Raw genomic sequence first — 16,140 nt, 5'->3', positions numbered from 1 at the left:
TCAAGATGAGCTACGTTATTTCCTTTAACTATAAAGACAGATTTTTGGTATATTTGACTGCTTCTATATTACATTAAAGGAGAAAAGGTAATTGTAGGTTTCACTATATTTCTAAAAGCAACTTCTTTTGTACAGTATTCATTTACTCAACAAAAACTTGCTATGCTGAGAAAGAATCCCTTTGAAGTATGAACACATTGACCAAGTCAGTCATCCAAAGTTCCAAAATCTTCCCATGGCTCCTTATTTCCCTTGGAATAAAATGTAAAGTTGCCTTAAGTCTTCAAATTACAACAATCCTAGGCTGGAGGGATGGCTCCAGGATCAAAGTTGTTTACTTACAAAGTCTGATGGCCTGGCTCTCCTTCCCCAGTGCCCGTGTAAAGCCAGATACACAAAGTGATGCATGGCCCTGGTGTTCATTTGCAACAAGAGGCTGTGTCATACTCATCCTCAATCTCTCTCTCTCTCTCAGACAAGTAAATAAATAACACATAGTTTTAAAACTCTAGCAATCTCTCCCACATTAGCCTGTCTGACGTTACTTCCTTCTACTATACTTGACCTTGGCCTCTTGGATACGCTATGTAAAGCTCCCAATGCAGGTCTCTGCATTTTCAGTTCCCTGCTAGAAACTTTCTTCCTGTAGATATCAGCAGTTATTCCTCTTTTTCCCCTGTTATCTTAGCAAATTTATTAAATGATTTAGAAATAATATAGGTCAAAAATATTTTTGGAGATAATAATTATGGACTTTAAAGCTTGACAAAAAATAATAGTTTCAAGGTGTTACTAATATGCTCAAGCAAGAGTTAATATGTTAATTCAACTCTGTAGAAATATAGAACTGTAAGACTGACTTGAAAATTAAAAATCATTTTGTCATTAAATACAGACTCAAAAGTTTGATGATTTACCCAAGCTCAAATAACTATAAGTAATAAAGCTAGAAATCAGAAGAACGTTTCCCAAAACTAAGATTCTCTTGATTAACTTTCAAGGGGATCTCTATCAAATAAATATCTAGGGTTGGTTGCAGAGATGGCTCAATGGTTAAGTGTTCTTTCTGAGCAATCATGAATTAGTCTGTGGTGACCAGGGATAAAAACTCCAGATCCCAGCTGTCACCTATAACCCACAGTGGAGCAGAGATGAGAGAATATTCTGAGACATTCAATTTCCATGATTAGAAAAAAGGACATTATCAATCAAAATAAGACTCAGTAGACAAGTAATAGAGTTGTTTACCCAATATTTATGGGTGGCCTCTGCAGGTCAGTGACCCTCAGAGGTCAACATATAAGTAGTGAAAGGGCACATACACTTGTATATACTAAACCCACACACACTACACCCAACCAACAGTAAAATTTTAAGTAAATTAATTAAAATCTAGGTGTTTTCTCATTGCTCCACACTATGTGAATATTGAAGTGATAAGGCATTAGAGTAAATAGACATGGTGGCTGTGAGGTCTCTGTCATCCCACTGTGGACCAGGGGAAGGTAGTGACAGTAGTCTCAAGTTTAGGCAGTGGGTTATATGGTGATAGATTTGACTTCTTTCAGAGTCTTATTTTATATATCATGCCTATGTCTTCTTTCTGTCTACCCTCATCTATCTTCTCCTCTATTCCTTAATTTCTTTTCCTACTTTCCAACTTCAATCTTTCACATTAGAAAACAACAGAAATTTGTGGTCAGTTTAAGTTAGAGCTATATCTGAATGTCCTGGAAACTCTTCTAGTAGTTGAGAAGGAAGTACTCAATAAGCACATGTTTTTAAGTAAAAGAATAAATGTGGAGGGGGGCAGGGGGGCTAGAGAGTTGGCTTAGTAGTTAAGGCTAAAGTTTTGCCTACAAAGCCAAATGCCTTGGTTTGAGCCTCCAGAACCCATGTAAGCCAGATGCATAGGATGGCACATGCATCTAGAGTTTGTTTACAGTGGCCCTGGCATTCCCTCTCTCTCTCTCTCTCTCTCTCTCTCTCTCTCTCTCTCTCTCTCTTTCTCTTTCCCCATCTTTCTTGCAAATAAATAAATAAACACAAATATTAAAAAGGAGAATGAATGGGTAGATGGATGATTTATGGACTTAGAAGAATAAACACAGTTAACACAAGTTAAAAGGATCAAAGATGGGCTGATTGTGTGTTTGAATAGAAACAGCAGCCAACAAACATACTGATGAGAGATATAATGTGTCATCAGCCTGTTCAGCATTGTACACTTCAAGGGAAGTGTGGATGCCACTTTGAGTGATGAAGCAGTTCTTGGAGTTTGGTAAGGACAAAAGTGACTGTGTTCTCCTGGGTCCTGTGGGGATTGTTAATCACATGAGAGCAAGAAAGGGACAACTGCAGATGACAAGGTGGAATGGTGGCTGATGACAAGACAGTAGTGCAAAGAAAGATTCTATAAGAAAGAAAGAATTACTGAGAAATGAAGAAACTAGTTTGGCTGGAAGCACCTTCTGTTATGATCATTACTTCTTTTAGCATATAAATGAGTGTTCATAGACTTTTATTAGGTGACAGGCAGATACAGAGATTGCTCATGTTCAGTAATTTATCCTACTCTTGGGTTAGTTTGAGCCAGAAGAGATGTTCTTGAAGACATGGGCATACTTGACCTTTTGTCCAAGCTTTACTTACCATGCTCAGGCAGTCTTCCTGCACCCTTTCTCCCCACCCTGTCATTCCTGATCCTCCATCCTGCTTACTTTCCTCCCTTGCTCAGCTCCAGTTGGTGATGCAACAAGCTTCAAATACCCTGTCCATGCTCCCCTATAAAACTCAGTGTCATAATCACTATGGATTCATAAGATAATTCAGCTTCTCACTGCTTAAATGACTCAAGAAATACACTGAGATGCATATACTCATATACATTAAAACTTAACAAAAATCAAACCTTACATTAAAATGACACTATTCTTTTTTGATATATTTTCTTTTTGTTTCATTAATTTATTTATTTGAGAGAGAGAAAGAGTGAAAGAAGAAGAGGCAGACAGAGAGAAAGAGAAAATGGACATGGCAGGGCTTCTAACTACTGCAAATGAACTCCAGATGCATGAGCCCCCACATGCATCTGGCTTACATGGTTCCTGGGGAATCAAATCAGGGTCCTTAGGCTTTGCAGGCAAATGCCTTAACAGCTAAGCCAGTTCTCCAGCACCAAATGATATTATTCTTAAAAAGAATTATGAATGAATGTCCACAGATCTGTTTTGAAGGTGGGCTATGATTTGGGCCTACTTCAATATGATTGTCAGTTTTTGTTTATTTTGTCATTATTTAGTTTAACTCCCAAGTTTTACCTCATTCATGAATAGAATACATCTTTCAAGTAAACCTGGGCAGCATTTGTATGTTAAGTTAAAATGTCCCCCAGGGCAAACTTATGATGACCAACATAAAGTAGCTATTTTTGTCTTTCAAGCCAATGAGGACAAAAGATTATAGAATAACACTTAAAATTACTCAAAACACTTGACGTTATTTTGCCTTTTAATATATATATATATTTTTTTGCCATCAAATGGGTGAAAGTCAAGTCTCAAAAATGGAAAAAAATCTCAGTCTCCTCTGTCACATACTCTTTACTCTCTGGATCCCTTCCTGTTAACCTATCAAAAATAAGAATTAATTTCAAAAAATAATACCAAGCTGTCTTCTAAGCCATGTCACCTCCAAGGGAAAGAAGAAGAAGAAGAAGAAGGAGGAGGAGGAGCAAGAGGAGCAGGAGGAGGAGGAGGAGGAGGAGGAGGAAGAGGAAGAAGGAGGAGAAGAAGAGAGAGAGAGAGAGAGAGAGGGTAAAGAACCACAGACTGAGCTATCATTTGGGAAAGAGTTCTTCCATATGCTATTAATTAGCAGGGAGTCAACAGAAGCAGGGTAAGATCCTAATCAAATCTGGCTGGTGCCTACATATAAAGAAGAGGGCCACATAAACAGACATCACAAAAAGAACGATGTGTATGGACAAAAGCCAAGACATTAGTTTGGCAGCTCCAAGCCAAAAACTATAAAGACTGGCTTGCTTCTTTTCCTCCAGAACCTATGGAAAAGAAAAGAAAGCTTGACCCCCAGGGTTCACAGGAAGCATGCTGTGCTGGCATCTTGACTGTAGACTTCTAACATGTGCTGTTATAATGGAATATGTTTCTGTTATTTGGAGCCACATAGTTTGTGAGTATTTGCTTCAGCAGCCGCTTTAAGAAATGAGTACAGATTAAGAAGTATTCTAATCTTACTTATAGTTTATTTTTATGTGATGTATTAAATCCAATGTTCAAAATGATTGCTTTTACATTGAATATGTGCACTTTACCTAGGATTGACTTATTTCTCAGACATCATCTCAGTACTTGTCCTTATTTCCTTAATCTCAGTTGCTGCCTTTTTCCTACTTAAAGAGGCCTTTTGTAACTACCATATTTAAAATAGCAGATCACATCATTCCTCATCTAATTCTGACTTTTTTCATGTCATGTCAAATCCCTGAATTGAATATATATATATATATATATATATATATATATATATATATATATATATATATGATCTGTATTTGGTAATTTTTTGTTTTCCCAGACTCAATGTAGGTTCCACGGGGATAGGAATGTCGTTGTGAGTCTTTCTCTGTGGCCTGCACCTGTAATATTCATTTCAAGTGGTACACACCTTTAATCCCAGCACTCGGGAGGCAGAGGTAGGAGGAGTACTGTAAGTTAAGGGGGCTACTCTGAGACTATATAGTGAATTCCAGGTCATCCTGAGGTAGACTAAGACCCTGCCCCAGAAAAAAAATAAATAAAACAAAATAAAATAAAAAAGAATCAAAATAAGCTTCAGACTTAGAGCATAGTCATGAGTTTGCAAACATGGGACTTGTTCTGAGTATTAATTTGAAATTCGAAAGGAGTGCATATAATGATTGAAACTGCATTTCTGAAGACAAAGGCTTATCTGAATTGCAGATCTAATGCTGAAGAAAAGATTACAGGTGCTAAGGGAGGTCTTCATACTGTTTTATGCATAGCAGAGTTAGATTCTCTCTTATCTTTCTCTGAAGTTCTCTACTCTGCAAATTCAAAATAGAAATACTGCTTTAGTTTCACAAAAGGAGTTTTTTTTTTTTTTTTAATAGATGAGTGTCAGCAGAGATGATTAAGCAGACTTTCTTATAATGGAAGATTTAAAATTGCATTGTAAACTCTCTGGGAATTTTTTATTCATTACTGGTGCTTTCATTGTTTCCTTAAATATTGTGTCCCTGTCTTGAGGCAAAATACAGGGTGAGAACTAGAAAGGGTTTAAAGATAAGTAATAAAGAGTCTTTGTACTACAGCCTCTTGGACCAATATGGGAGATACATAAATCACCATAATTTTAGTAAAAAAGTATAAACTGTTTAAGATAAGCATCATGATATATAAAGAGAGAGAAAGAGATTTGAAGCCAGAGGTGTGTGGATTCAGCTCTAAGAGTTGCTATTACCTTGTTTCACCTTCTTTTCAAGCCTAACAGCATAAATCCTTGAAAAATGTCTACATTCCTTGCTCCTTACCAAGACTTCTTTGTTTCCTTAACTTTGCCAGAACCCATTTCTTTTAAGACATTAAATTCCATTCATTAAAGTTGTTTTATTTGAACCTGCTGGGAAGAGTCATATTTGCTGTGATAATACAATTTCTATCCTAGACCTATTTCCTTCTACCAAGTAAGCACTCAATATATAGAAGAGATAGTTATCTCATACTGAGCCATTTCCAGTGATCATGTAGCTAAGCACAGGCATATCTGATTTGCTATCCCTGATATAATTATTCAATAATATTAAATATTATTAATGTTAAATATTAAATTATCCATTTAGACAGGGTTAGTCAATATTATTAAATATTATTTTAATATTAAGTAGTAAATATTAATATCTTGGTATTAATATAGACTTTGAAATTCACCCATAAATCTTCCTAACCCATGTACCAAGGATGTTAACTAAGTGTAGTGATAATATTTATTGTAAATATGAGTAACAGATATCATTGTATTTTAAGGAATATGTCCTGATTTGTTCATTCTCTTCTTTCCTATAAATACTGCAACATTTAGTTTTTACCAATAGAGATTAAACTTAATGTTAGTTTTCTTTTAAATCTCAGATTGCTTATTTTAACGTAACAAATCAAAGTTGTACTTTTGAATGATGTTTTAAGCATAAAAGGTAAAGTTTGTGGAAACAAACATAAAGAACCTGGGTATAAAGCAAAATAAGTATTGGGAAAAACTTGAGCATGGCTCTATATTAAATTGATGTAATGTGAGAGGATGTTGTAGTTGTTGCTATGGTACCCAATTTTTAGAAGGATATAGACAGGCTTTCAATATAATCGCTTGCAAATAATGTGATAAGAATATTTCTTGCTTACAGAGGATGCAACCACACAGGGCTAGAGAGGTGGATTACCTCTTAGCTCACTTGCCTGTGAAACCTTGGACCCATGTTTGATTCTTCAGACCCTATGTAAGCCAGACATCAAGGTGACCCAACTGCGCAAAGTCACACATGCTCACGAGATGGAACACACATCTGGAGTTCAATTGCAGGAGGCCCTGATATGGCAATTCTTTCACTGCCTTTTTCTCTTTCTTTCATTAAAAAAAATAATAATAAAAATAAAAAAGTAGATAAAGTTACACGTTACCAAAATGCAGGGACTATATTATTGCTAGCTCTACTATTAAGCAAAAGACATAAAAATGACCAATTCTTCTTCCATGTGCCCATCTCCTCAGATGGGTAAAGAAAAGGGTTGAATAATCATAGTCAGGCAACTTAAAAAGGGCAAACTAGCTTTGTGACTAAACAAAAAAGTTGAGATCACTCTGAGGAACTGTAAGAAAATGAAGGGTCATTCCTTAGCGGAGTCACCCCATGTTTTAATTTGGTGCAATGGTAACTAGGGAAGTTGCCAAGGAAGCTACCAGAGTAAGGTCTCCAGCACTACATCACAAGGCACTCAAATTTTTTAAGTCTCTAAAATTTAGATGATGACAATATGAGATAACCATATAGACAACTTGGCTTTTCTTATTAAATAAACTACTTTTTCGGTGCCTATATTTGTGATCTCTCGGTAATGGGATGAAGCACCCCGCTATGCTCAGTAAAACTGCATTGGTACAAAGGCAGTGAGGTGAAAACACCACCCCTCAGCCAGCCTTGCCTTTTTATCAACCCCGAAACAAGTGGAAGATGCCACCTTGCAAATAAAGAAGTAAGGCATGGTCAGAAATCTGTTCTTAGTTTTCACAGGTGAAAATTGGAGCTCAGATAAATTGAACACTCTGTGCAGGTCCATATAGCTAGGAAGTAGTAAGCCGCTTCAGTAAGGATTATCTGCACACAACTTTAAAGATGGAGACCATGAAAGACTGGAACACTATAATTATTCGAGTTTCCCTTATTAATGTTAAGGAACCATTCACTTATCTTTTTCCTGATACTAATGAAATTAACACAGCACAGTGCTTTCTAAATCTTATCTGGAATGGCATTTCACTTGTACTGAATAAAATGTGCTTTTCTTTAAAGTTTTCAGCAAAATATAAATAAAATTAATTAATATTGCTGACATGTATGGCAAATTTCCATTAGTTCATTGATTGAAAACATATTCTGAGCAAACATTCAATGAAGCATACATTTGAAGGAAAAAAATGCATTATAAAAACTTTGGCCTACAGGACTAATTTAGGGCAATTACATTTTTATTATAGATAATAAAATGATTACCATTGTTAAAAGTCCCAATAAAATGACAGGAAATTTATTTTAAAATATTTATTTTATATTAGTTATTTGCATTTGGCATTTTCTGCTCATATCTATTTTTTAAAAAAATTAATGTGCATGTTTTGTTTGAATCAAGTATTTCTTGTATAACACTATATAACAAAGCATAATATGTAGAAAAAATGATTGAGTGCTCTCTACTTTTATTTCTAAGAATCCTATCTAGAAGTACTTATGGAAAATAAAATGAAAGATGTAAAAATCAGATGATCAGTCATGTTATGGACCAAAGTGGGTATGCAAATGTCATATGCTGGTGTTAATTTCTCATATCTCATATGACCATAGTTGGTGATAAGGATTTTGAAAAGATTATTTCAAATTATGCCATTAGGGTGTTTTTATATAATCTCACATGTAGGAATTAAAACCTAGAGGGTAACATTAGGTACACCACTACAGATAGCAGGCAGCCAGATTATTGCTTCTGCCAGTCAGGCAGAGTGGCCTCAGAGGAAACTAACCTAGTGACATCTTGATTTGGGGCTGCTAGCATTAAAAACCATAAGAAAATAAATATATGTGGTTGAAATTACTTAATTATGGTGTTTAGTTATGGCAGCTCTACTACACTAATAACCTCAGTATGTATGTATTTATTTCCTTTAAGAAATTAGATGGGGAATGTGATCATATGACTAAGAAAGAGAAGAATTCTTTTTTTTTTTTTTTTTTTTTTGGTTTTTTGAGGTAGGGTCTCACTCTAGCCCAGGCTAACCTGGAATTCACTATGTAGTCTCAGGGTGGCCTCAAACTCACGGCGATCCTCCTACCTCTGCCTCCCAATTTCTGGGATTAAAGGCGTGTGCCACCACGCCCGGCTAAGAGAAGAATTCTTCTTCATTTTTATTTTTTCTTTTTTATTTTTTAAATTTATTTGAAAGCGACAGACACAGAGAGAAAGACAGATAGAGGGAGAGAGAGAGAATGGGCACGCCAGGGCTTCCAGCCTCTGCAAACGAACTCCAGAAGCGTGTGCCCCCTTGTGCATCTGGCTAACGTGGGACCTGGGGAAGCGAGCCTCGAACCGGGGTCCTTAGGCTTCACAGGCAAGCGCTTAACCGCTAAGCCATCTCTCTAGCCCTAAGAGAAGAATTCTTATTAAGACAATTAAATTTCAACAATTAATTTCATTAAAGTATTTCTTATATTTTCCATTTAAATAACTAATTATAAATATAATTTATGTTGCCTATAAATTGATGTTCAAAGCCACTTTAAATGATTTAATTGTGTCTTCAGAAGGAAAGCAACCATTACATATTTTTTGCTAAAGGGATGATTACTTTTCAATCACCATTATACAAAGCAATTACAAGATATATCAATGTATAAACCAAAATCTGCATGTAAAGCTAATGCTTCAGCAATCCCCTGAAATAATCATAGAATTGTTTGATGTCCATGGGTTTAAGCATCATTGAAGGACATTGCAATACAGAAGCAAAGTGAACATTGTGTTGCTCACCAGCTATTAATGACTATTGCATTTAAATTAATTAAATAAAGAAAAATTTAAAGCTCTATTTTTCTTTTTTTAAATTTACTTTTATTTTATTTTTTATCTTTTCACATTTTTTATTAACATTTTCCATGATTATAAAAATATCCCATGGTAATACCCCCCCACTTTCCCTTTTGAAATTCCATTATCCATCATATTACCGCCCTATCTCAATCATTCTACTTACATATATACAATACCAACTTATTAAGTACCCTCCTCCCTTCCTTTCTCTTCCCTTTATATCTCCTTTTTAACTTACTGGCCTCTGCTACTAAGTATTTTTCTTCTTACCCAGAAGCCCAATCATCTGTTAAAGCTCTATTTTTCAGTTTCACTATCTACATCAAAAGTGCCCAGTGGTCACATGGGGCTGTTACCAACGTGACTGAATGGGCCACTTATAGAACATTTCCATCATTTTTAAAAGTTCTATTAGAGACAGAAAGAAGCAGGCATCTTGTACTGGTGTCCTGGAGTTTTTATATTCATTACTTAATCTTTGTATAACATAATTATGTTACCAGCAGATAAGGAATAAAGAGTAAGCCAGTCTTCAAAAGGTTATAATGAGAGCCCAATGCACTAACAACACACACACACACACACACACACACACACACACACACACACATATATATATATGTCTTCTTTTATGGTGAATTCATAAAATCAATAATCAGATATGTATTGTACTTTGAAGAAGAGTCAGATAGCACATATCATAATTAATGGTTATACAAAATAGAATTATTAAATGAATAATAAATTATTACAGAGAAAATATAGAGAGTTCCCCCATGCCTGATGCTAATAAATATAAGAACAAACCTAATAAAACCTGCAAGCCCTTTCTTGACAAATACTGAAGATATGATCATCTCATGCTTTGTTGATTATTTTGTCTAGTACTTCAAATCATTCTTTTTATATTGTACTATGCTACTTAGATTTAAACTTTTCCATTAAACTTTTTAAAAGGCAAAATTTCACTTATCCAAGGGTATATTATCCCTCCCCCCACCTCTCAGTTTCTCTATTCCTTTACATGGTTCAATCAGACAGTAGCTCAGGTCTTGACCCCATTTCCTTTGAGACAACTGTCCTACTTCTTGCTCATCACATTCATCATATTTGGCTGAAGTGTCCTACAAACCAAAATAGCTTAACTCCTCATTGACTCCAAAGTATGAATTTTGTTTTCTTGGTCACCAATAACCCCAGTTTTTCTAGCTCATAGTAGGTATCCAGTACATAGTTCAGTTGAAAATTAAGGGCAAAAAAAAGTGCATTTAGCCAAGGATATTGGAGATGTAGCCAAATCACTTAAAGAGAATCCTTGAATGCACTTCTTTAAACATGTTGTTCCTTCTGCCCCAAACTGAGATGCTTGTGGTCTTTTTATGCTCACTATAATGTACAGTCTGCATTTTGCTTCTCAAATTTACTCCCTAACATGGTTTATTTGCCTTAAAAAAATCTCATTTCATATATATATGCATATGATATAGATCAGGAAAGATTGTAAGTCTCTCTTAATCATTTACCCTTATAGCTAAAAATACTTCAGCCATGTGCTATTTATTACTTCAGGTAGCACAACACTGAGGGTCAGGTGTTTCCTCCGTTTCAGAGGGAGGTACAAGCAAGCTAGGAGTAGGTGAATAGCAGTTCGAAGGGACACAACTTGTAAATAGTAAAGCTTACCCTCCCTGTACAAAAATATCTGACTGGTCCATCCACTGTGCCTCAGTTCCCCACACTCCATCTAACCTGAAGTCTTTTAGCCATCAATATACTGTGCTAAACAAATGTTGTTTTCATATAAGAAAATAGCTTAGACCCATGGGGTTGTTCACTTTTCTCTTCTCATTGTTTAATGTGTATATGTAAGACATCTTAGAGAAATGTACTTGGTAAATATATTTAAAAAGCGATGATTTTTCAAATATTTTGTAATTTTTTAACTTACAGATATTTGAATTATTTTATCAATTTAAGCTAAATTGATACTTATCAATATTATCAAAAGCTCAGAAATAAGGATGATTTTTGTCTTCAAAAATATTTTTGTACCTTCTTCAGGAAGCAAACTATAATTTATGACCAACACATTAACTCACTAAAAGATGAGATTTGTAACTATCTTTGCTAATCTTCAAGAAAATGAATTGTATAACACTTTCTCACAGGTGAAGGTTAATTCTAAATGCACCATAGACACATTTGAATAGGGACAAATTATCATGTACTCAACATTTCAAAAGGACAACTGTTGAAAACTCTGAGAAGGAGTTACTCTGTTGCATTTTAACTCTGCAATTTAGGTCCAAAGGCATGAGAACATTTTTTATTGCAAAGGATCTCATCAACTTGATATATGGAAAAGGTAACAATTTTCTAATAATAGTAGTGTTCTATCACAGTCTTTCACTTTCCTTGCCCTATGTCCAAATTCCTGGTTCCTTCATACTGTCTTTTCAAAGGTTATGCCTATTAGAAACATAAATGAGAAAAATATTTGCAGTCAGTTCAAATTGCTTTTCACTCTTTCTTTAAAAAATTTACTGTGCATAATTTAGCAGATCAAATTGATCTTTTCCAGGAAAAAAGAAAATGAAAAACACAGAAGCAGCATATGATGGAATAAGTAAGTTTTTCAGGTATTACCTGTGAATTAACAAACACAGAAGATGGTATGATCAATACCCTTAGCAAATATTAAGAAGTTAGTCAGGTATGGTGCTGCACGCCTTTAATCCCAGCACTTGGGAGGCAGAGGTAGGAGGATCAATGAGAGTTTGAGGCCACCCTGAGACTACATAGTGAATTCCAGGTCAGCCTGGACCACAGTGAGACCCTACCTCAAAAAACAAAACAAAACAAAATGTTAGGAAGTTATTATGTGTACTTTATTATTATAACATTTATGCTACTTTACATACACCCACACATTCCATAATGATATTTTAATCAATGATGTTACATAGAGAATAGTAGCTATACTGTGTGACGTAGGCATATAATCAGATCTTCTGGGTTTGTAAGATCCTGGACCACTTAAAGTTTAGGTGTTAAAGCAATATTGGAGAAGGGGGCATGCTAGCAGAGGAGTTTCTCCGCTCACGTGGATTTTGTATTTCTACAATGAGGGCTCATCTACTACACCGAAATCTCTGTGGCTGCTCACTTGCTTACTCCTTGCTCACGTACCAAAAAGAAGCCTCAGCAGTTATGACCTATGCCCCATGCAAAGCAAAGGCTTGGCTATGGGTTTAGGAAGTGTCTAAACCCTTTTTGCTATTATAGAGTTAACTGTTTTTAAATTTTCAAAATATTCTCTAACCCATGTGAAATTTTCATCAACATATTAATTGAAAAGTTGTTTAGTTTTCAAGACTTCAGAGAAAGTAATTTGTCCCTATTTCATTTATTTAGATACACTCAAAGACCTTGTGGATGATAAAACTCTAGCTTTGTTTTATTTCAAATTGGAAAATGCTTGGAGATGATAGAACCTATAACACTACTTAGGAGAAATTAGACACGGTGACTCTGGCCACAAACTTTCTTGTGGTAATTCTTCCCTCAATACATACCTTGATGGTTTCCCCATTATTCCTTGCACCACCACATAGTAAGGTGAATAACATTAGAATACAGAGTATGCACATGTGCCATCTGTTTTCCTTTCTGTGAAATAACACCCCGTCTCATACCAAAACTTCTTGCATGAATTTTAAAGGGATGAGCTTTGCAACCTGCCTCTATGGTGATAACAGGATTCTACTTTATCTCAAGTAAATTTCTGCTTGGAATGAAATAGAATGCCACCTCACCATTGCAATTTAGTTAACACATGTGGGCATAGTTTTACAGTAATATGTGTAAACATAGTGTTCTAGGTTGATCCCCCATTAATTTAATAAGCATTGTTATAGATAATCCCATGCTAGATAGAGAGGAAAAAAGTGCACGTGATATCTGGTTCCTGAGAATCATTTAATTTACAATAGAGAGGGAAAAAAAAGCTATTCAGAAACTAGCAAGTAAATCATAATGGAATGCAAGTTTGGGGACAAGAGTAAGATTCAAGTAGAGGGAACATCTTCAGGCAAGATCTATTTACTATAGGCCAGGGATGCATTGAAGACTAATTAGGTCTCAGAACTATTCACTTAAACTCAAGGGGAACTTCAGGGTTCTAGCTCAGTTTACACAATAACATTAGGACAAGGTCTTTTCCCAAAAACACTAAGATATCCTTGCCCTCCCCGCAGAACCAAACACTCCTCCTGACATTCTTGTGACATCCTGGACCTGAGTCAGCTTAGGCAGTGTTTCAATACCCTTGTAAGTCTCTGTTTTCCACTGCGTGGACAAACGCATAATCAATCAATGCCAGCCAAGCAGAGTACCAATTATATTATCAGTAATAGATCAGTGTTGTTAAATAGCATATTAATGCATATAAAGAACTTTTACCACAGTCAGATTATTACTCCTCATTATTATGTGTGCATATTATTTGAGAGTATGTATGAGTGCAGTAGTGTCAGCACCTGTGGGAAAGACTGAGGACAAACTCAGGATGTTGGTCCTCACCTTCCACCACGTTTAAGATAGCGTCTCTTTTGCTGTTTGCAGATATAAACACCAGCCTAGCTGGCTTGAGAGCTCTTAGGGCTCTCTTGACACTACTTTCCAATGCAGTAGGTGGATTGGGATTATACATGTGTGTGCCATTGGCATATAGCTTTACATGTGTTCTGACATTTTGAACTCCATTTGTCAGGTTTGTGCAGCACCACTGAGGCATCTCCTCAGACTCCTTCCTTATTAATTTTATTCACAACGTTCAAAACTTATAGGGATTTAACCCCTCATTAGTTGCATAAAAACAGTTTGGAGTTGTGACAAATGTACTAGATGTCACGGATATATACTCAGCAACTTTGAGATCATATCTGTGTCTATCATTTGCTCTATTAGGGACGACTGGCCAAAACAAACAGGGCTGTACAGAGAGATGATTAATAAAGCACTTGATGTGCAAGCATCAGAACACACATTAGAAAGCAGGCCAGGAACAGTGGTGTAATTTCAATGCCAGTTCTGAGAAAGTGAGACTGGCTTGCCCAGTCCGTCTAGGTAATTGGGTGAGCTCCAGGTAGGTGAGAGACCAGGTTTGACAGAAAGATAGACAGTGCCTGAAGATTAATACACAATGTTGTTGTCTGATCTCCACATGCATGCACATATGCATGCATGTATGCAAACACCCAATAACGCTCATATGCACACACACATACATATACATACTCTCTCACACACAGATTAGAACAGAAAGAAACTACTTAAACATGCTGTAACATTAAAAATACAAGCCGTGAATGGTGGTGCATTCGTACATATACCCACATTGCTGTGCCTGAACACACATGCACACACAAACACATAAAACAAATGAAAGACTTCTACCTTTAGTTTCTATGGGAAAAAAAATAATAATAATTGATTTAATCTATTGGAAATATACTCCTTTCCCTATTTTTTTTTTTTTTTTTTACCATTATCAGTAACATTCTTATTCCTGGAAGAAAATACCAGACTAGAAGCAGCTTACAGAAGAAAAATCTTTGATTTAGCTTACATTTCCAGAGGTTAGAATCTGTCATGGTGGGGAAATCACAGCAGGAGCAGGAAATTCATGTCACAGTCACATCCTCAGGAGGAGGTAAAGAGGAAGCAAGTGGCCTGGAGTGTAATACTCCACAGCCCCGCCCCACTGACACATTTCCTCCACCTCCTGAAGCTTCCAAAACCTGAGGAGTAAGTATGCACGCACATGAGTATTTGGGGGAACACCTTTACATTCAGACCACCACGGCCGGCCATTATTTGATTTATTATAATGGTAAGGTGATTATTATAATGGTGATTCATGTGTGATACGAAGAAGACACAGGACACACTTGGACCTTCAGCCCAAACTGTGGCTGGTAACACAGTTTTATGGAGTTCCAGACACCTTATTATTGCCCATGGACCAAAGCAGGAAGATTAAGCCTTCCCATTTGAATAACAATCCAGGAAGTATTAGGGGCATAATGATAGCAGAATTTTAAATTTTTGGCACTTTATATTCAGTGGTAAACTCTATGGCCTATAACCATACCTTCCCTGTTTCTTCTGCTGGGTATAAGTCATCTAAAGCTGCCACAAGGGTAGTTCCTGTTGTAACTATATGGTAAAATGTCTTACTTAGTTTTTTTGCCTGTGAAAAGAACCTGGAAGTCCGATAGCCTAGGAATATTCTAAATGTAATTCGTCCAAAAGGCCTGCCTGATTTGTGAGATAAATACAGTCATATATCCCTCTCACCAAATTTTGATGATAGGCAGTCCTATGGCGTACTGCAAAATACATCTCAATGAAGATTTTTGAAATGCCACTTTTCATACAAAATAGCTCTTATATCACTAGCAGTGAGGAATGCTAGAGGCACACATACAAGGTAATATTTTGTTCTATATTAAAGAAACACATTTGCACTTAATTTTCTAGGAAGTAATCTGTATTTGTAACTTAGAAGTAGCTCACACTTAAACTTCTTTTTTTTTTTTTTTCTTTTTGGTTTTTAGAGGTTGGATCTCTCTGTGTAGCCCAAAGTGACCTGGAATTCACTGTCATCTCAGGGTGGCCTTGAACTCACAGCAATCCACCTACCTCTACCTCCCAAATGCTAGAATTAAAAACATGGGCCACCACA

The 16,140-nt window shown here is 36.0% G+C and overlaps 1 long non-coding RNA gene across 1 annotated transcript in view; it reads right to left on the bottom strand.

The window, feature by feature from the left end:
* LOC123459258 overlaps window positions 1-15,070 on the bottom strand; it is a 660,147-nt gene extending 645,077 nt beyond the window's left edge. The window contains exon 1 of the long non-coding RNA XR_006636157.1: window positions 15,022-15,070. This is a non-coding gene — a long non-coding RNA (uncharacterized LOC123459258). The remainder of the gene's footprint in view (window positions 1-15,021) is intronic.
* Between the last annotated feature and the right edge of the window lie 1,070 nt (window positions 15,071-16,140).

This window comes from Jaculus jaculus, chromosome 3, assembly GCF_020740685.1.
Source record: "Jaculus jaculus isolate mJacJac1 chromosome 3, mJacJac1.mat.Y.cur, whole genome shotgun sequence".
Taxonomy (NCBI): domain Eukaryota; kingdom Metazoa; phylum Chordata; class Mammalia; order Rodentia; family Dipodidae; genus Jaculus; species Jaculus jaculus.
The sequence above is the reverse complement of the archived record's forward strand: the minus strand, read 5'-3'. Positions and strand labels throughout refer to the sequence as shown.